This window comes from Opisthorchis viverrini (assembly GCF_000715545.1).
Source record: "Opisthorchis viverrini unplaced genomic scaffold opera_v5_59, whole genome shotgun sequence".
Taxonomy (NCBI): Eukaryota; Metazoa; Platyhelminthes; class Trematoda; order Opisthorchiida; family Opisthorchiidae; genus Opisthorchis; species Opisthorchis viverrini.
In genome coordinates this window covers 511,792-533,784 of record NW_008751715.1, presented here as the reverse complement: position 1 = coordinate 533,784, position 21,993 = coordinate 511,792, and the positions used below count along the sequence as shown (strand labels likewise).

The 21,993-nt window shown below is 39.5% G+C and overlaps 1 protein-coding gene across 1 annotated transcript in view; it reads right to left on the bottom strand.

Annotated features, from left to right (window-relative positions):
* T265_03877 (hypothetical protein) overlaps positions 1-21,993 on the bottom strand; it is a gene marked incomplete at both ends in the record, with an annotated part of 86,387 nt that overhangs the window by 49,104 nt on the left and 15,290 nt on the right. The gene's annotated exons all lie outside the window — the stretch shown is intronic.

The following is a 21,993-nucleotide window of genomic DNA, read 5'->3' as shown; positions in this document are numbered from 1 at the left end:
GGAAGAAGATGGTGTTGAACCCAACCACTAACGTTAACACACTTGTCGACTCCAATGTAATTTCAGCGCGTTGTGTGACATGTCCGAATTGCGCGATTTGAGACTTAAGTCGCGCAGTGCAAGTTGGTTATCTTAGAAGCAGACTTAAATGAACAATTAGGTAAACTACATCAACTGACGTGGTAAATGCAAACGGTAGTAATTTGAGGGGGGTTGGAGACTGTTGCTAAGTTGACCCAATGTAGACACCAATTAGTCATATTATCATGTGTCTAGTTTCAAGCTTGTGATTGCACTGCTAATTATGAGTCTCCAGTTGTGTGTGGGCCTACTATAAATAACTTCCTGTATTTCGGGTTGGAGTGTAGCACGATAGATGGACGGCTTTGTTCAATTTATAAAGCATCAGATTAGGATTTGTTCTCTTCTTCCTATACAAAGAGAATTATCGCGCCACGACATTTCATTAGCAAACAAGTATCAAATTTTGACCTAAACGTACGCCTTTAGTAAACAAAGCCTTCCTTCACTTGCCTCCAAAAATTTTCCCTAATTTTTTTGTTTTTCCTCTCATCGGCATCTTCTATAAAAGTGTGGTGCATATACGGTACTTAATGTTCCGAACTCACATACAATTATCATTATACTAGATTGTTCAATGTGATAATAACTGTGTATAACTGCTGTGTACAGAATTAACATATTTTCCATGAAGCACGCAATTACATTTTCAAGGATGATCAGTTTGTTTCAACCTATTGTTTTCATTTATTTGTTTGTACTTTGACTTGTACATTTGCCTTAAACTTTACAGTAATTGATTAGCATAACAGATAAAAAAGTACATACGATAGAGAGTAATCCTCTTCAATGCGCGGCTATGCATGTTGCTTTGGGTGCAAAAAACTTCAGGTAAGGCAACAAACTCAGTGGACCATACAAACAATAGAACTGCCAGCGGCAAATATGACAAACGCTTGAAAATTTGCCAGAGCAAACGCCGTTTGGTTTTGTGTCTTTACAAAAAGATGAAACCACGGTTACCAACTCAACACAGCCATCTCTTGTGTTAACCTATTGTCACTAGAAAGTCTTCCTCTAAATACTAGTATTTTGTTCTTCCCGTCAAAATCCTTCGTTCTGCTTACAAACACTAATGCACTAGTGCTCAAGTGAATTTTTTGTATTTCAACCCTCAAATTCTTTGGCGCCGCAAATTTTTTTAAACACCGCACAAAACAAATAGGTGCTTGTTCTGCCGAACTTAAAGAGATACCTTTTGGTCCCTTTTAGTCACGTCGAAATTTTGAATCCACGCTGCATTTCAAAAACTAGGCCTGAAAAAAAGGGTAAGAAATATGAATGAAGTAACCAGACCGCCTGGCGAAATACACGTGATATTCATAATAATACGCGTCATAAAGACGTAAAAAATGAGGACTTTTCCCATTAACTTAATTTTGTAAACGACAACCGGAATCGCTCAATTATTTGGCCGATATGAGTCTGGTATACATACTTAATGGCCTAAATCTCAGCTGATGTTCCACCAAAAATGAATAAAAGCAAACGATATGATAAGTTCATAATTGAAAAACAGTGCATAATATAAAATTAGAGTCAGTAAAATTTCACTGCTCTGATTACCTAATTAAACGGCTTGTCACCCCTTGTATACGAAAGACTTTGTCTGTCCGTCTTAAATGTATGCAGGTGCATTGTAGAAAAACCCGCACCAGGTGCAACTATCGGTGAAACCACATTCGTGCGTGACAGTTTAAGGCAACCTCTGAACCGAATTTATCGTGTCCAACCGGTGCTCAAATAGACTACTGGTATTGTGAGCACATTTATAAGGCAACTTTTGACAGTATCTGCTGAAACGCTGTTTAACATGGTCAGTGTAAACTATTACTAACCCATCTGACATTTCCAAGTATGAGGTTAGTGTGCACAAATTCACCTATTTAGAGTGGGTGCTGCTCGCACAGGAAGGTCAGTATCAACTCGATTTTCTTACTTCTATGTTTTACGTCCCTGTTTTGGGGTAATATCATCGTCACCAAGTGTACTTTTCAAAAAAATGTTTTACATTTTGTGCCCGTAAAATTTTTACGGTGGTCTACTCCAAATTAAAGAGAAAAGTAGCTGTCTCCTTGATTAAACGAGAGTCTTGACTCAATAGGAAAATTGTTCACCTTGGAAATTCCGATTAATTCTATGCAGACAGATTAATACAGTCTGCTAGTCAATTTTATAGTTTGCTTTACAGTCCGTTTTCTTAATTCAGGCGAGCACCCAGAAAAAACGCACGTGCGCAAACATTTACCAAATAAGGTTCCGTGGGCCAAAGTGTAATCTTTACTAGCAAGTAAGAGTCGTATTCTGAAAGCAGTTTTGAAAAGCGAGACCATATTAGTTTCATTTTGTATGGCCATGGCCTGCAAAAGCCTTCGTCTTCAGATATTGCTAGGCGTCACAGCTATACCGTGCTTTCGCTGAGGTCATCTGCTGCCTATGTATCTAAGTAAATGTTGAACTTCATAGTTGGACCCCCTGAGGATTCACTGTTTAACTGTTTAGAGCTTACTATCCACTGATTAGTATAAGAACCCAGTTCGGTTTAATTTAAAATGTACAGAAAGATAGTACATCGATATTTTAGAGTTTAGAAATAAATTTCTCTTCTGAATAAAGTTCGTCATTGTAGGTGAACACTTCAAACTGGTGTAATCGGCGTTAGAAAACATCGCCATTTAGTATCTCCTACGCTTCTATGGCAGTTTGCCCTATGCCCTTCTGCTTATTCACTAGACATTCAGGGATACAGTGAAAACAGGACCACGTAAAGTAAGCTGATGGCCGAAACCACAATATCTTAAATGAATATAAGTTATTCGTCTTATTTTTTAGCTATTTTAGATCGAACTATGATCCCGCTAATAAGTGAAATGCAGAAGGTATGAATCACCCCGAAAAATTTATGAAACCTAAACGTAAATAGAGCGGAGATAGGGTGCTTCGTGCCTTTTAGCGTACATTGGCCCTACGTATTGGAAATGTTTAGTTAAAACACGTTTCCCTATAGGTAGGGAACAACTTGAACAGGCAGTCATGATAGCAAGGCAGCAAGGCTAATGTATACTTAGATGACTGGAGGTATCTTGAACAGACGCCCAACGATGAGGCACAGTCACATTACTGTGAAGTTTATGTGTATCCAAATCCAAAGAAATGTAGCTAAAACGTGTTTATATAAACCAAAGCTTCTAAAATAGCCATAGTTTGTCTGGTACAAAAAATCAGTGACAATTACCGAATTTTTGCATTCGCCTTCTGCAACACTGTCGATGTTGCAGATAAAAACGTCTCCCTGAATGGAGATTAAGAGACGGAACACAACGATGGTTAGAGATACCCTGTCAGGTCGACCTTAATGTATAACCCCGTCTCAGACTCCCCAATCAAGTGTCTAAAGACAACATTGTCTTTACACCTTAATTATATCGGCTACCACCTCTAATGTGTACCCGTCTACCGCACCTTCCCCAATCGTCGGTGAAAGAAATGATGGCAGCTAAAACCAGCATATGGCAACTACGCGGTTATCACGACTGATTATGATGGTGATACATGAAGCCACCTAAAGATGACGCTGGGAAAATGCTCACTCAATAATGATATCAAGCGTTGAGGTTTACTTCGTTAAAAACACGCTACATACTGTTATAGGCCATAAACATGAGGTACATCAGAGACTACCACAAGGAATCGAACAATGATTAAAAGAAGAGATCACGAATGACGCAAAATGCACATAAAATGCTCAACTGCCAACTTCGAAACTTTTCAGCGGTATGCACTCAATGGTTGCCTCAAATTTATGAAATCTGGTTGAGCTATTCTTGACGCACTTCAAAATAACTGAAGGTTTTCTATCAAGACTATCTTGTTTGTATTTGACCGCTGACCCTGGATGAAGTGAATCATGGTTGTACGGCAGTGAAGCATCGGTGTTGAACACTGATGTCATGCTGTCGATGATGATGATGATGATGATGAACTGAGCATCCACCAGTAGACAAATGATGTGGTAGAATTGGTCTGCATTGTCTTTGTTTCTTCAATGAAGAAGAGACTGAGAAGAACAGACTGTTTCGTTTTTTACGGTGCATTTACTTATCCTAACTAAATCTAGGAAAACTGCGATTCACAAATTCGAAAACCGCAAACGATCAACAAAGTCATTTCTGGAAGCGGCGGAGGTCGCCTAGATGTCTCAGTCAAAAGTTAGGTGTAGGACTCTTATTAAACGAGGAATCAATCTAACAGTCCAGGGTAACTTCGAGTTCAACAGCCGGCGGTATCGGTAGAATAGTTTTTAGTGAATGTTGCTGCCAACAAAGTCTGGCTGATCCGAATGTCTTTTGAGCTGACCAGCTATGAAGAGTTGCCGTTGCCGTACTGTTGACATGCTTCTAAGATGCAGTCTTACAGGTCGACTACCTATATATTTCACCTATAGACAAAAGATAGATGTCTTACAAAATATATGTTATATATATAAACATGTGCATTCGGCTCACAGTGATACGTGATAAAGGTACTTTCCTAGTAAATGAACTACGGGATCTCACTATTACCATGCATACTGAGCAAAATTATTTAACAGGCTACAGAGTTTCACGGGAGGTCAAAAGTTTAGAACTGGGTGCAGGATCGAAAACGTAGTATGCCCGAACTCTCAGCGATTCCAGTTAAAATGCTGTGGTGTCAGTTTCTTCAGAGTAGTCACATTTACCTCTGCATTCCGAATTCTAGCAAAATAAGAATGAGGTAACTGTTCATTGGTTCACCTAGGTTCGTGAACACTGCATATATATATGGACCCGTTTGTAAAATTACAGTTTGGCTCTGCTAACTCTAGGTAAAATGTCCTACGTTTCACAGTATTCACTGTCTATTCAAACCCCACTGCAAAACACTGTGGTGAGATAAGCCAGAAGTGGTCCCTACACTGGGTGAGGACTTTGACCGCCACGTGAAGCCAGCTTATCCGTATTTATACATATTGGTACATGTGTACATATGTGTAAGCATAAACGTACGTGTGCATGAATATCCATGTAAAAACGCTCATAAATCAGAAGAAGATGCTGGGGTTGGGAAAGAATCTTATGTATCCTTGTTGGAAATGAGACATTGCGTTGCCGTCAGACTAGTGACAATGACCAGGTGGGCATGATGAGGCTGAATAAGAGTATCAATTCATATTTTTGGCCTTCAGCAAAAATACCTCTCAACAAACTTCTCACTCTTGTGTGAACAACTTTGAATTACTGATAAATTTTAAAGATCGATGAATGTTCATTCAACGTAACATTCTATACAAAAATGATTTGCGTACCGTCATTTGATGTAAACTTCAGGGCAAAAATGCAGTGGCCAACACCTTTTTGTCGCCTTCTAGGCTATACTGACGACCTGCCACGGTGGAGTGTAAAAATAATACAGTTCCATTTGGGCAATAAAGCAATCAATTTTTTATTTGACTCAGTTTACTTTGAAATTTTGCGCTGATAAAAAGTTTTTTGTCTCTTACATAAGTAGTCTGTAGACACAGCACCCAGTGGCGCACAAAAATTTCTCGAGTGGCGACAAAACCTTCGGCAAACATTCAACAGCCATTTGATCTGTTAACAACAAAAAACATACCAGCAGTCGGGAGAAAATTCATTCTCTAAAATTCAAATAGTCTACAGATCATTATTTAAAAAAACTAGCCATAGCTACAGACATTGAAGGGCCTATTGCAATGCAGTATTAAAGAAATTAAACGGCAACGTGACTAGAGCACACGACACAGAGCCACAATCCCCTTCAAAATGGATGTCAGTTAATTTACAGGGTCTATATCCGTATCCATCATGATTCATGGATGTTGTACGACAAGATTCTTTTAAAACGGTAAAATTATGAGTGAACAGGATTCTTCTAAGGATTTATTCAAGATATGCTAATCAGGGTACTTATAAACCGAAATCCGTAGCGTACAATCATCCTGCTGTGGATATATGTCTGATTTTTTAATGGCTTGCCGCCAAGTTTATGCTTTAGTCAGAAGTAACACCTAAAAGTAAATTCATGTCTGCGCTTCGCCTAAGCTTCGATGTGGAGCGGTAAACTCTCGTGGTGCTTTCAAGTTGCGTATATTACATTTTTTCGAACACTGATCTCAGAAACAGGTTTATTGCACTAATCCACTTATCTGAAATCTAGTCTGCAGGGCTCACCAAACGTTACCTATCGACAAAACATCCATGTAGCAACCTGGTGTCTCGGTTCTAAAAGCCATCTTATGACCTGGCGTACAAATTAGCACAGCAGTGAACCCCGCCCATTTATTCTGCCTTTTAAAGTGACATCTGGTCACATTAGCCACATTTCGGCACTAAAAAGTGGAAATAGACGGGGTCTATCGAATAAACACAACAACGCCCCCTGCAAATGCGAGAATTAATATAGGAATTACCGTACGTTCTATCCAAAAATTGCTTTTTTGGAGGTTTAAAAGGTCTGACATCAATTATGTCGTATTTTAGGTGCCTTAGAGTCGTACAGCTCAATGGTTGAATGCAGATTATGTCGGCCGTGAAGCTTGCTTTTAGCAGTGTCGTCGTACTTGTTCACTGTCGCGGGTTTTCGCAGCCGCCATTCAACTTAAACGAATCGCGGGGCTGATATACTGTCAGAAACAGAGCATATGAATCCTTGATCAAAGGAAAGTGTTTTTCAAGCTGCTCTGCTTGAATGGCTATCCAAAAAATTAGGCTGGCAGTCTTTGAACTCGACCATGCATGCAAAAGGCAAACATTCAAAAGGGACCATCTTGTCACAAATTTAGTTTTTTTCTAATGTGCGTCAGATGTCTAACCATATACACCTTTATACTGTTAGAATTAGTGTGGAGATTGGATTTTCTCGATAGATCTTACTTCTCCTGAGTTTGCTGGCGTTTTTCAATATTCTCAGAATTGCCTTATGCCGACCTAGGGCTCATCCAATAAGCGAAGCCGCCGAATTCTTGTTAATCTTATATTTTGTCTGAACGCCAAATTTTACACAACTGTCGGAGTACGTAGTTGCTTGTAATTATGTGCCAAAGTACAATACAAGATCAACGAAAACTCTGGAGCTGTGCTTTCATGATCAGCACCCAAAACGCCAAAACCGGTACAGTAATGCCAATGAGTTTCCATCAACCTTAGGAGTACTGCCTTGGATCACAAAATACCCATTGGTATCTGGAGTATCGTTCCAAAAAAAATCAGGTAACAGCTATGCAGCACAATCTGAACATCAGCAACGAGGGATCCAGCTGCGATTTGTTTAAGTCTTCTCTCAACACTACAATGCTTTACAGACGAGATGGGTAGTTGTTTTAAGATGCTAAGTGATGGTTCACTAATTAATCAAACAGACGGCTATGTTGTGCGAGGTGTAGTTACGAAATTTCTCTGTCTACTTGACATCTACACAACATTTTCAAGGCCACTTTTTTCACCTTTGTACAATTAATTTACTGGAGTCGTTTAACCTCGTGCAAAACCCATTAGACAGGTAAACATTGATAAATTTAATTTGCTAAAAATAACAGCGAAAAATTGTCAAGCGCACTGGTATTTGGGATTAATCACTCAAAAGGATAGTTTGATGACTATTTAAATATTTATCCATCGAAGTAGCGGTAGACCTACCATTATATTTTCAATAAAGTCTCGTAATATTTGACTGAGAATTAGCGAACCATGAGAGCTGCCTAAAAATGACAGCAGAAAAGCATAGTTGGATTGGAATTTAAGACGTGGTTGGAGATGACAAAGCCCTAAGAGCACTACATCTGAGAATGCTCAAGCATACTCATATGCGTACAAAAGGTTGACGCCACTTGGTGGGTTAGGCTTTTGCTTGCATCAATAAACACTTGCACAACCAGAGGCCTACGACTGTTATTATGCATTCTAATAGTGGTGCGGTGACACCGGCCGAACGTGCCTTGCAGAATGAAAAAGCAGATTCCCATGAAATAGGTAAAGTATACAGAAGTGGAAATATAAGAGGATGCTTGAAACGTGACAACCTCAGGTTAAATGTATCCCGGACTCCTATTTGGTTGAAAATTTTAAAACAACAAGTTTTTGGACACTTACAATGTTTCCACATTTTGTAGGCGTTAAACGCAACCTTTTAAAGTTATATTAGTGTGTGAGCTTTGTCTGGAGCAGTTGGGTTCCTGGAAAACCCGTTTTCCTTGGCACAGTATAGAGCCAATGTGCGACAAATTATTTCTGTCACAAATCCAGAAAACTCGTTATTGATTGAATCAGGTGTTCAAAATAAGATAGTCTCCCTCTTTACTTTTTTGGCAAATATGATTTCGGTCTTTTTTTACTTTACTGCTTTTTTGGTCATCAATGGCGCTATATAAACTTATAATTAAGTCAATTTTGTGTGAAGTTCAGAAGTGCCGGATATAAAAGAACACAAAGCAAGTAAAGTCTAAAATGGCTGTTCCCCGTATAAGACGAAAAAACAAGCAGACAGACTTCCTATGAAATTTAAACACAGAATTCGTATACAAAACGTATAGTGGCCTTTGGGCCTTTAGAACATTTTGACTGAATGACATGCCAACTGTTTTGCCGCAAAACGCTTGACAAGTCGCCAAAGAACACTGATTTCTGGTGTATTTGTTGTGCAGATTCCTTGCATATACCCCTGAATTCCGAAAGTTTGCCTGACACTGAACAGAAAAAATCAAAATGTCACTGAAACCTTAAAACGCCAAAATCTTTGTTGGCTGCCAGCTGGTCTGGCAACCTTTAATACTGGCATGTCAACACCGAAGAGGTGAATGCAATTCATTTAGGCAGTTTGGAAGCGGTCACGAGAAAATTCTCGAGGAACCGGGGATTTTTTTGCACAAAGTATTTTGTCCCATACTTTTAAGATAGGCAATCCGAAAAATCAGTATAGCTTCGAATAATTAGATCAGTAGCATTTCCACAAAGCATCGTTATTTAATTATCGTTCGCATGTCAAGGACCGTTGTACTTAGTTTAGCACGTGATCTGTTGATTGGCCCATCGGCATCTGGACCGACGTTAGAGGCGGGTTTGAGAACGTATTGTCTCAGATAGAAGATAAGGGGTGCAGATCTTTTATTCTCTACAAATCATTCATGTGTTCGGCCTTTTTCAGTCGACTCAGCAGGCTCCACAAAAGATGGAAAATATATATATAAAAACAAAATTTTAATTGCACCAACATGCTTTACTTCTAGTGCAAACTCTTCTGCTTCCCACTTCATTTCTGGTGTGTACTTTTTTGTGCCAGTCAGAATAAAAATCTTATTACTATCAGTCTCGGGTAAGATGCAGCTTATGCTGCCATGAAGGAAAGATTTTGACAGTTTTCTCATTAGTGCAAAACGAGTCAATTTCCTTCGATCAGCAGTCATTCTTACCCGTTTTTACCAGTGATGGAGAATATAAAACAACACTTGACAGTTTTTTACAATATTTTTTTCACAAGTGTAAAGTAACAATTTAGGCAAATGAAGGGCAATTTTGCCCCGTGTGATAAACCAGGTCAACCTAGGAAAACGACTATAAAATTCCAGTTGGAATGAGATTGTTAACAATTAAATTTACGTTTGACTGTTCAGGCATGATAATTCTTGCGTGTTCGATGTGCGTCGGTATGGTGGTGTTAACAGGTTTGCATCCCACACCAGACTCTCAAAGTCTGCAACGCGGCATGCCAGCAGACATGCGCTGCTGACGTCCTCTAGTGAGAGCAAAATTTAAGTACATTTATCCCCCCCCTTTGGCGAAAACCCACTAGAGGACACGAGACACAATGTGATTCGCATCAATGCTGTCCTTTCACAAACATACATGGAATCCGTAACAATTTTTTTCTTTCTTTTCCTTTTTTTCTTTTTCCAACCCATCAGGAGTGTATTATCCTGGCCCAACAGGGTGTTAATTCAAATCTGCGATGCTGGGCAAGCCCATGTACACTACTTCAGAACAGTCTGGGCTACATCACGCTTCCGCAGTGTAATTGCTGTGCCGGAAGAAAGATTTCAAAAGAGGGTGACGTGAATGTAAGTAATTGGATTAAAAATCCAAGGGATTCACCATATATAAACTAATGAGTAAAATTTGTTGCAAGCCGATGCGTGCACTACGCATAGTACTAGCTCATATCACATTCAATCGACTTATGCTTCAGCAATTTTACGTAGACATTTGCCTTTTAGCTTGCAGTGAACGTTAAAAATACCTGATGCAAAAGACAACTTAAATGGTCACTCACACAATGAGTTTGACACACCTGAATAAGTGACAAAACCTTGGACAGCCGGTTAAAGCCCTGTAATTAGATCCTGAGAATCGTTTAAGAACAACCATACAGGAAAAAGACGAGGCAATAAGTTTCGGGCGCAAAGTCCAGGAAACACTGGTAAACAGATCTCACCCCACTGGATGGATATCACTTGCCCTTCTATCTTTTATCAAAGCAAAATTGCGTCAAAAATTGCCCGTTAGAGGTAATGAAGATCAGTCTTAATAAGCAAATTTTAACAAATGTTAATATTTCAAAATATCCAGTTTAAGCGACAGTCGAGTGAGGGGATAGAGAAATGGTGATTTGTCATAGGATGACGCTAAGAAAAATAGTCTGTCAATTCCCTCTACAACCCATAAAAATACGCCACTAAACGTTTTTACCCAACCCTACAAGCAGCACAAAATTTTGTAAAGGAAAGCGGAAACGGTTGAATCCCCTCAAGAGAATTTCTGCAAAATTGCACGTCAGCTGAGCTTTGGTTTGACGTTTTCATTTGCCTTTCATTTCGTCAGCCAAATAAAGCTCAGTGGATAAGTCAGTCGGACTGACAGCGCATTATCGTTTATCAGTCTGAAATACGCCATCGGTAACATTTTGCATGATTTTATATCATGTGTTATGAATCCAGTTCTTATATTTAAGTCGCTAAATTGCTTACACAACTGATTCTACATAAATGCTGGATTCCTTCCACTGCGGCTATCACGCTTTAGTAGAGCTCTCTGGCCTAACCAGCCTGATAGACTTGTCTTATGGAACTGGTCCTAGAGACTCTAATGAGGCTGTTGCCTCGAATATAGCAAAAAAAGGAATAAAAATATAGCTTCCTTGATCTAGTGTGGCTAATAATGGCATAATTATACATTTTTTCATGCTGGAATCAACAGTCAACATTACCGAATGAGGTGAGGCACGTGCTTTGATCCTCAGAAGAAGAGATCACCCAACAGTTGATGCAGATGAATGGTTTTCAGAACGTCTTGTGTTCGCTATTCATGCTATCCAGACACCTTGAGTATGGCCCATTTAAAACCCTCATCTTAGATGTATTGCTTGTTTGAGCAGATGGTCATAGCATCACACTGTAGAATTTGCATGAGTTTAATGCGATATCAGGGTAGCATTTGTACCTGACGGCTCACTAGGCTTACGAACAACAAAGCTGCCTGAGTAATGACACCCCTAAGTTGCGGGTGAAAAATCTAAGTGAAATTGAGCAACCGTCGAGACAAAATGGAAAAATAGCTTAGCATTTGCACTCCTTCTGGACCTAGCTTTCATGCCAACAGGAAGGGACAAGAAGTCTGCACACTGCCAAGTTGCCCTAACCTAGACAGGACCAATCTGGATGCCTAGATTGGTTTTAAACCACACACCTTCCGTTGGCTGGTGCTTTGCCACTGAGCTATCTTGGGCCCGTGAGGATGGATTCTTAGATGTATCACAGTGGTAGATCGTGGTACTGCATGAATCAAACCTTGTCTTAACAGTACCAAGCATTTCAGAAGACTATCGGTGTAGACGGCTGCTGGGGCACCTTGGTGAATTCTGTTGGGTTGAAAACATCTCAAATGAGCAAGTGAAACTCATGCAACAGTAATCTTAGGCACAGGGGGTTTTGAAAATTATTTTAGGAAGTATTAGATGAATTAAAATTAAATTCCAGTGTAAACTTGCTCAAAAATTATATTCCTTAAGGGCTAGAGTGGCATGAGAACATATGTAACATTGATAGACTGAAAACTGAATGGAATTCTCGAAATGGCTTAAAAATTTGGGGTTGTAATCAATGTCACAACTCAAGTATACATTTTGTCAAGCGATTTGCCTCAACACACGGGTTCGTGAAAGAAATTTTTTTCTACACAATGGAGACTATACATGTTGCCATGTGATTGGCATTTTTAGCCTACTGATCACAGGATTACGCGCTCGTCGACCGGTATGCACGGTCGAAGAAGGTGAAATCAAAAAAACATATCGATTCAACAAACTGAAAATAAGTGAAAAATCAAGAAACCTTTGCGTAAAAGCCGATCAAACTCTGTGAAAAAGCAGATCATTGGCAAGCATTGGTACTGCGATTAAGTCACTCGTGAGGAATAGGTAAAGCAGCCAAGGTCTGAAAAAGTTAACAAGTATCACGTTTTTTATTGTTTTTTCCTCTGGCAAAGACCAAGGTAAGACCACTTCACTCTTTACTAGATGCTGAATTGCCCAGAAAATTTATCGGCTTTTTCATTCTAGAACCACTGCATTTTTCAATGAGTTTAACGATCACTTACTTACCTATATGACACAGCTCTTGACAATAATGAAGCTTACGCGTCCTTGTCGCAAGCGACAGTTCAATACACCGGCTATTGACTTTCGGAGGCCTAATTTATTATGCAACCACGCCCTTTGGTTGAACACTCTACCGCAAGATGTGCATTGTTCCCAAAATATGACCATCATTCTAACATGACAAAATCGACACGCTTTTTCAAAGTCCTACTGATCTAGTTTGGGGAACGATTTGTCCTAACTGCAACAATAACAAACAGGCTAAAACAAATGTTCTCTTCATTGACTCACCAAATGTTAATAAGCGGGATTTGTAATACAGGATCCAACCATGTGAAGCAATGAAATAAACGATCTGAACAAAGCCAGAAACCTCAAAAGGGGGGGTATTTGAATATAAGGCGAAAATCGTATATTCTAGCATGACTGAATATTATACGATGGCGTGCTGCTTTTTGGTGTAGTTTGTGTACAGTACAAAACATGAAGGCGTTTAGTTTTAGCTGACAAATTTCTACACAAATCTGAGTTTTGACACTAGTGTTGGTGAACGAAAAGTACCAATTCTGGAAACGCAGCAAGGCAATTTAGTGACTATTCTTGGTATTCACTAAGTTTTATCCGAAGCTTATTGGGGTAGTCAACGCTTGCTAGGTAGCCCCTTAAATAGGGTAAATGCCGCCGGCTAAACGGATTCGAGTGAAACCACTCATGGAAACATTCCCCCTTCGCTTACCATATTGTAGAAAGTCCCCTCAAAAACACGAAACAATGAAATAATACCGAGTTTGCACGCTGATCTTCTAAAGATTGTGATATTTCGAATATCAGAATATTCGGGTATTCGAAATGCCAGTGGTTGATATGGAGTTGAGGTTTGTCTCCACAAGTGTAAAAGAATCACTGCAACAGAAAACAAACGTTCATTTTTATTACCGGTGTTATCCCCTGGTTACAGCTACCAACATGGCGTTTTGATAGTGAACCAAACACTGGTTCACCTTTTGAAGTGTCACGTGCAATTACGAGCCAACTAAATACCATAAAATCCGCATTTTTTAAGCTACTGTTTGAAAACGTTTCGGTACCATTCAATCTTCGGAAATTTCCACTGAAAATTTTCCACGTCATCTGTAGCAAAACCAAACCACTCTATGAAAAACCTTTTCATCCTTTTCTGCTTCTCTTTGAAATATCCGGTGCACGCTGACTTTACTCACTAAAAACGTTTTAGTTTAGTATATACCAGTCCGCTATTGTAGGACCAAACTGTCAACAGCGTTTATTGTCACCTATTTGAGAAACAAATTGGGTGACTCTAATCTACTGGCGCACGCAATCAGACTGGATACTCTTTAACTGCAACCAAACCAATGATTTATGTGTTCACTGACTGCAGCAGAGTCTCAAGATGCCCAGCCATGTCTAGTTTGCCCAGCCTAAGTGAATTTACTCTGTCTAATTTGCAATTTACTTTTCGCTGTGAGCGAAGTTGCTGTCTCATCTTATGACACTTTGAAACGCTCTCTTGTGCTATGATTTCCATTTTTATATCAGTGATATATTTTTATTGAGAGCGTTAAAGAGTATTTTGCATTTTACAGTTCATCTGAGATTGATTACTTGTTAACTACCAAAGTACCACTAAGTTTTACTTCACACTGATCTAAGCAGACTTCACAAAGCATATAAACTTCAGACCTGCCATAGTGTAAACAAAGGTTCCTTTATCAGCTTGCTGCTAAAGGATGAGTTTTCTTTCATTTTCATGCACAAAGATTAGGAAGAACACGAGTTCAGTAGGCGAGGCGTGTGCATATTAGCTCAAGCAACGATGTAGGAGAAAAGTGAATTTATTGAAGAGTGGTAGTACACCCAAAGACGCACTCAGGCAAAGAAGAAATACTCACCTAACCGCGCACTGATAATATCTACCTGTTTGGGGAGGAAACGTTTGCAGGTTGATTACCAAGTTCGATAAACAGTCAGCAGCCACTTGATAAATAACCACTAACGTCACATAATTCGGACGATCATTCTCTAATCCAAAAATGAACATTTTAGTTTTCGTTCGGCGTAAATATTTCATAGAATATTGCGGCAAATTATATGAGCATGAAAAAATGGATTTCTGCCTTTGACAAGGTCAAACACAGGTAGCAGTCCGCTAGCCAAGGTCGTTCAGTTTAGCTTTGCCATATTTCTAAGATTGTGTCCCCGTGATGCGTATCCTCAGTTGTGAACAGAGTTGTATTTTGTTAGGAGTTACGTAGAATGCTTCGGCCTTAAATTCGGCTTGAACCACAGATTAAAAAGTTAGAGTGCCAAGTATCCTATATTCTGTGTTACGTCTGCCATTTGCTTTCATTTCCATGTTTTCACATAACATACTTCATCCACGCTATAAGTTACACGACAACACAGATTGCCCACCGAAATTCATTTGTCTTAGTTTGTCTGCAGAAGTGATTAACCTTAACGGGCATCTTCGGTCCTTCAATGACGGAACGGCTCTCCTCTAACGTTCACTATGCTGGAAAAAACACCAAAACCGACTTAATCATGACTGATGAAATTGCCCAAAACTGTGTTGTACTTGGGTCACCTAATTGCTACTGCAGAGTGATAGCTTTACTTCAAAGTTCTTAAGGTTCTTCTGACGCTTAACCGATTGGAAGTAAGCAAAACTAAAACAAAAAAACATAAATGCTAATCACATGTTCAGCATCTCAAAAGAATGATGTCGTGATGTAGAAATGAACTCCATTGGGATAGGCAAATAATTGGGATCAATCACGTGACCATTCCTCTGCTTGTGTAAAAATATGGACACTGCTCAACTGATATGGTTACGATCAAAACCTAAAAACCTCGAACCCTAATGTAAGTGCATCTTGTTGAACATATGTCCAAAATATCCCAGTCTAGTTTTTTTTTTCGTGAAAATAGTCTTGTTACTTTGCCCAGCTGGATATTGGGTGACGCCACCAAGCGACAAATCAAAATTTTGTGATTATTTATTACGTCTAACCCAAATGCTCAAATTTTAAATGACCCAAAAGATTCAAAACTGAGGATAGGGATCTAGATACATTCGAGATAATCGGCGTGAAGTTACATGGTTGTCTGAGTAATGACCACAAAAAATGATTTATTCCCTAAAAAGTGTATGTATGTTCCTACCCATTTCCAAGCGACCATGTAAAGTGATTTGGTTAATGACACAGCCAACTGAACAAGAACACAAATTTATCTGGCGGCCCCAGTGATTTGACTAAACTGTTCAATCATGGGTCACCGTGATTATCTTTCCGTGTTTGAGGTTATTTGTCAAAGTAACAGATATCTGTTACTGCATCTCAATATATCCAGTTAGTTTTCCTTGGTTGTTGATCAGGTGGCTGTTGATCTGTTCGCCGAGTTTGGCAATTGGCTTGCAAACGTTTCGTTCATCAGTGCGCATCATCAACTGCGCACTGATGATGTCTCCTCGTATGGTGACGAAACGTTTGCAAGCCAATTGCCAAGCTCGGCGAACAGATCAACAGCCACCTGATCAACAACCAATAAACTCACCCGAGCTACCAATATTTCAACAAATTACCAAGTTAGTTTTCCCTGTAATTTCGGCATCTAGATGCATCAACATGTACATAAACCAAACGGTGCTCATGGCATGCCAAATTCCAAGACGCAGTGCCCATCCTTTGCGTTATCCTCCAAAAGAGTTTAGATACTGAGTCAACTGATGGACGTAACTAACAAAATAAAACACTTTTATTTGTCAGCCTGCTTTCTTAGTAATTCTTAACATCGAAATGACAGGCTAGTATACATTAATCTTCGTAACCCATATGTGAATCGCACACAGCCAAGTTTATAAAGTTTCTGGCACCAGACTGTCACCGTAGGAAATAACTGTTTATGTATTTTTCATTTTTCGAAGAAATTGGTAATATTGCTCACTTTTAAAGGCCTTATTACATTAAAGAGAAGCTATTTCCACTTTTTTGGTTTGGCTTTGACAAACCTACATGGCGCGCAATGTGGAAGGACGGCCGTGAAATTGCAATGCCGTTAAAAAGGATATTTTCATGTGACTAAAAGGACGTCGCGCAGTGCAAAACTGGAAGCTTCGCGGAGTTTTGGTGAAAAACCAGACCCGTTTAGCAAAAGGTTAAGACAGTGCACTATTTGAGAAGACGTGAATAGTTGCTGAATTTCCGTTCGTGTTCTTGAATGTTGTTGTTTGTTTCTAGGTGAGGTAATGAATCGTAGAAAATGTAGGCAGCATCGTTAGAATCGCCATCAGGCGCGGAATCGTCCACAGTTATACAAATTTTGAATATCAGCATTGGATTGTTTTGTCATATGACCGGTCCGTGGACTAAGCCTTATAGGTGTTAGCAAAAATCTCCACCTTCCTGGATGGGACGTTTTTGAGCCTAGGCGAATCTAAGGTCGTTCATCCTGTTATTCGTCTTATTCAGTCGAAGAATCAATGAACAAACGAGATAAGTGTAGTAGATCACGTAGCCAAAAAGCCGGAGATCCCAATTGATTTTCTGGGATCACCGCAGTACAGTTCGGGTTACGTGTGAGGTCACATGCGTTATCTGCATATAAGACATGTATACCGTGATTGTGTTTTGAATGGTGGAAGCAGAACCAATGATTACTGAGAGTGCTTCTGGTCTCGCCAATACGTGACACAGACCAGTGAAAAGTTTAAAACAGCCCAATGTATTGGAGGGCCAAGTTTAATAGCTAATTTCATAAAGACTGTTAACGTGAAGCCCCAAAAAGGGAATGACGTTGTTTATGGGGCTCATCGGTGGGTTCGAAATCGGCTTTTTTTAAGTTCTTTTCCTCTAGCTCTTCTGACTCATAATTCTCTCCTCTTATGCACAGAAAATTTACACTTTCCAACTTAAACAACTATGTAGCTGCTTTGCAGTCGGTCGTTTGTTTGTCAATTATTCAGTTGGCGAACCAATCGCTCAACAATCCTGATTCAGCAGTAACGTGACTATCTCACTAATGCACTCTTGTCCGCAAGTCTCTTGAATCTGGACCCAGAGAAACGTTCTGTGCCAAATGCAGTTTGAAATTTTTGGTGACGTATGAATCTTTGGCTTTTAGTTTTATATGTGGTAACTTGGAGGTGCAATTAATAATTAATACCTTTCGGCGAAAGATATGTCATTCGCTGAATGAGTTTCAAAGCGTTAACCATTAGCTTGTGATCCAAGAGCACCTGCTTTCCTTCAGTTGATTGAAGCGAATTTTTCCAAAAGTAGCGCCCAGCAAGTTCCGAATCAAAAAGCTCGTCCTAATTTTTCCACGCAGCATGACAGACACAAAGCGCAAACCTTAACATCATGCAGCAAACGCTTCCAGGAGATCCAGCTACTGAAAACCGACCAGCAAATCACCCTAAACTTCCAAAAAGCTGAGTGCAAATAACAAAAGCTGTGGTTTTTGAGTGGGAAATCCTGCAGAAAAAATACTTATAGAAAATGTCATCGTTATTTCTACCTTCAGCCAGTGCCGTAATATGCGAAAATCAGTTTGTTCTGAACTACTAATTTCTGCATAACAGTCATAGAAATTTTCCATTATTCAGAGTTATCAGAAGGTCCCAATTTCATAAAGTGCCCTCAATTGATATTTTCATTTTATCCACAGTTACAATTTTTGGTTCGCCTACCGTGTTAAGGAGCTCATTGTACCATATTTTTCTTCTAGGTTTTTGGATCAGTTCATCTCTTACCAAACAGTTCTGATTTCGTCATTAACTCATTTCAAATGCAGGTGACATTATGCTGAAGTTCCTATCATTCGATCTCACTCCAGCATAGAAATCAGTGGAGTCGATTAGTAAGTTTGTCGACAGAAAGCTTACTTTTGATTTGTTCACCTGGTGGGGCAAGGTGAAAACTACGCTCCTTATACTGACATCCGATGCTAAAAACTACTTTTAATATGACTACCACTATTATGCTCTCGTTATCTTGTTTTCGGTTTTGCCAGCAACAAGGCATGACTGTTGGGAGTGGAGCTTCTTATCACTGAAAATCAATTTCCCCACATCCGACTGTTCATGCATTCGGACAATGTAGCATGCTGTCCATTCTATCCAGTGCCGCCTGGTGATCCTGATAAAGTCAGCTAAAAAATCTTCAGCACAATCGTATACTGGCAGGTCACTTGAAAGCACTAAAGCTTAGCACCGAACCAAGCCTCGTTTTCAACCATGCAGCCGAAATTCAAAAAGTCACATCACTTGGTGCACAGAACAAATCGAACACCATTTTTTCCAGTACAACGCACCTGTTGCTTACTTCGGCGTCTTTTCAGACCATATTTTCTACGTAGCTACCATAACTACGCGTGTTTTGTGACCGTTGGATAAACTACTAATCATGACGTGAACTCAATATTGGAAATCAATTACGATTGAGTGAGTAAGTGGGTACCCTACGCTCAGTATGTGCAATTGTATACCTACATGAAATGGCTTTGATAAAGGCTCACAATATGACGGTACACTGCACAAAATTTTATATGTTTTACATGATAATCGGAACCAAATAGGTTATGTTGTCACTCTAAAACCTTGTTTGTGAATAGACCTTCAGAGCTTGAATAATTTATTTTGATATAGGTATCGACTGCCGACCCTAATTTGGTTGCTTACAGCGCCATTAAAATGTAGTCAATCAGAGTTAAACCGCCGTTGTAAAATTGGTTGATTTTATTTTGATGGTTTGATATTGGGTGAAAAACAAAAGTACAGTACGCTCGCTTTTTTGTGACTTCGGGAGAAATGAATCATTTATCAATGCGTAATTCTGACAGTTCGTACATTCGTCTGCCTTACAAAGTCTGGAAAACAACCCGTATAACCCGCCACAATTTGCCAATAAGACTCTATCGTCTTCGCGATGATTTATCGGTACCTGTCATCGACTCAGAAGTGGGCGAATAGATGGAAATTGCACAATTTGCTCGATGGAGCGTAGTGAAGAGGAACAATGAGCCGATCCTTCTCTTTATGGATTCGATTAATGGCTTGGCTGAGGACAAGTGGAGTGGAAACATCAATGCAGCTAAGGACCACAGGCCAAATACGGTTTTTCTGCCATTATATCAGTCTATAGTCGGAATGCTAAGTTTTGCATGGAGAAATTTTCTGTCTGACCGCATTGATTTCAGGAGTGTTTTTCATCGATAAAAAGATGTCAACGACGAAATTTCTCGCAATTTAGAATTTGACGAAGGCAGTATGCCATTAAGCATCTCCAGCAGCTTCTGAAAACTTGTCAAAGCTTCCTTTTTTCATAATATTCACCGTTGACAGTGAGGCAATTTACGGTAGTCTTCCTGTCGGTAAACGATGATGATGAAAAACTACTCTCTTGGCTACCCAATACCTGAAAATGAAGTGAATTCTGTCAGTCCAACTTTATGTCTGCTCAACATTCTAAACTAAAACAACTGACGCGTCAGTCGGTGGGAAAAAGCTTCTCTTGTAGAAATTTTGCAATGGGAGTTTCAGTTCAAGACTGAAGTAAACTGGACTTAAGTAAATAAGATGTCGTTAGTGAACACGTTTCGCATGCATCGTGAATAGTGTGAGCAACTGCCCTTGGAAGGAGGGCCTTTATTCATTGGTAGTACGCCCCGTTGTTACAGCCTTCCACCAGCCACGATAGAGTCAAAAATACAGTAGCGCAAAATGCTTACTAAAGATTGGTACTTTTCACCTAGCGGGATAATTGGTTAGAATGGTAAAAGCCGTTGAAAATAAATAGTTTGAGACAAATCAGGGTGACGGTTCTTTACCGTAAATTAAAGACCAAACCGAATACCAAGATTGATTTCCTAACCGGTGAATTAGCCTGTTGACCCATGGTAAGATTGCTCCTTCTGAAAACCCGGGAAGTTCTGAGTTAAACCAACCTCTTATAAATCTAATCCTTGCCCTAATGCATAACTGTATCAGCTGAATGCTTCAAATCGGCTGTGGCAAAATGAAAAAATTCAGCGCCTCATTAACTAAAAAGGCAGCTTGCTTGAATTTCACCAAAAACTTCCACCTGTAGTTAGTGAGATTAGTGTGAAGCTGTGTTACACGGCGGTTATCCGTCCGTATATATTTTATTAAAACCTTTTATTGAATAGATAACTCTCCTACCAACACATAAACAAATCCGTTTCACATTTTAAAACGTACTTAAGTAATTCAACTGAATTCCTATGTTCCCTTGAGATTTGCCCTTAATCTGTTGCAGCAAGTTGCTGTGTTTATATATCTGCACATGAGTAGGGCTTCATATGCGATGTCTGCAGTCAGTCTTGCGCTGCACGCTCAGGTGGTTGCTGATATGCATCATCAGTGTCTTCTGTCAGTACAAGATCAACGACAGTTTTCGCCAAAGATATAAATAATGATCCCTTGATGTAGGCAAAAGAAATGTGACGCCAGTGTAGGCAAATATTATCTTGCGGAGAAATGTTCCAAATTATTTCAATACTATTACATTGTCATACAATTTTTCGCATTCAGCGCCCATTCTCATCACATCATTCGCTGAAACTGTGCGTCTGAAAACCAATATACGCAGGTGAAATTCACGCACCGAAGTAAAAATGTCATTGTAAAAAAGCAGTTTATAACGTCAACTTTTTCAAAAATACCACTTTTCCCAGTAATCCCAGAGGCCACCAAAGGAGTTTTCATCTTAACTGCTAGAAAACAGAACATTGTGCACTCAAATCGCTTTACCTGTTTTCATCACACGTCGCAATCTTGCTGTCAAACATCCGAAGCGAAACATTTTTCCGAACTTTTTTTACTGATAGACTGTCTTTTGTTTCCGACGTCAAGTGTGGTGTGATAAAGTCAGTTAACTTGAAGTTTGTTCTTCGAAAGGTTTTTGGCCCCAGAAGCGTTGTGTAACCGACAGTTCTTTCTACTGAAGCCACTAGGCTTTATCAGTTACAAAACCCGCTGGCCTGTCTGACAAATACGTTGTGGTCTAAAGTAACAATCAAACAGTTTAACCTCTTCCCCTTTGAAGTAATTTGGTTAACTGAGATACCAGTCACCTGTGTAATTCTGGGTTGAATAACAAAAAAATAAACAGTTACTAAGATGCATAACGTCTTAATGGAAGAAAATATTGTATAGGACACGAATTCGAAGCAGCTGAGCACAAATAAAATTTAAAGGGAACACTTGCAGGAAGAGCTACTATCAAGAAAAACGCGTAGTTTCATCCG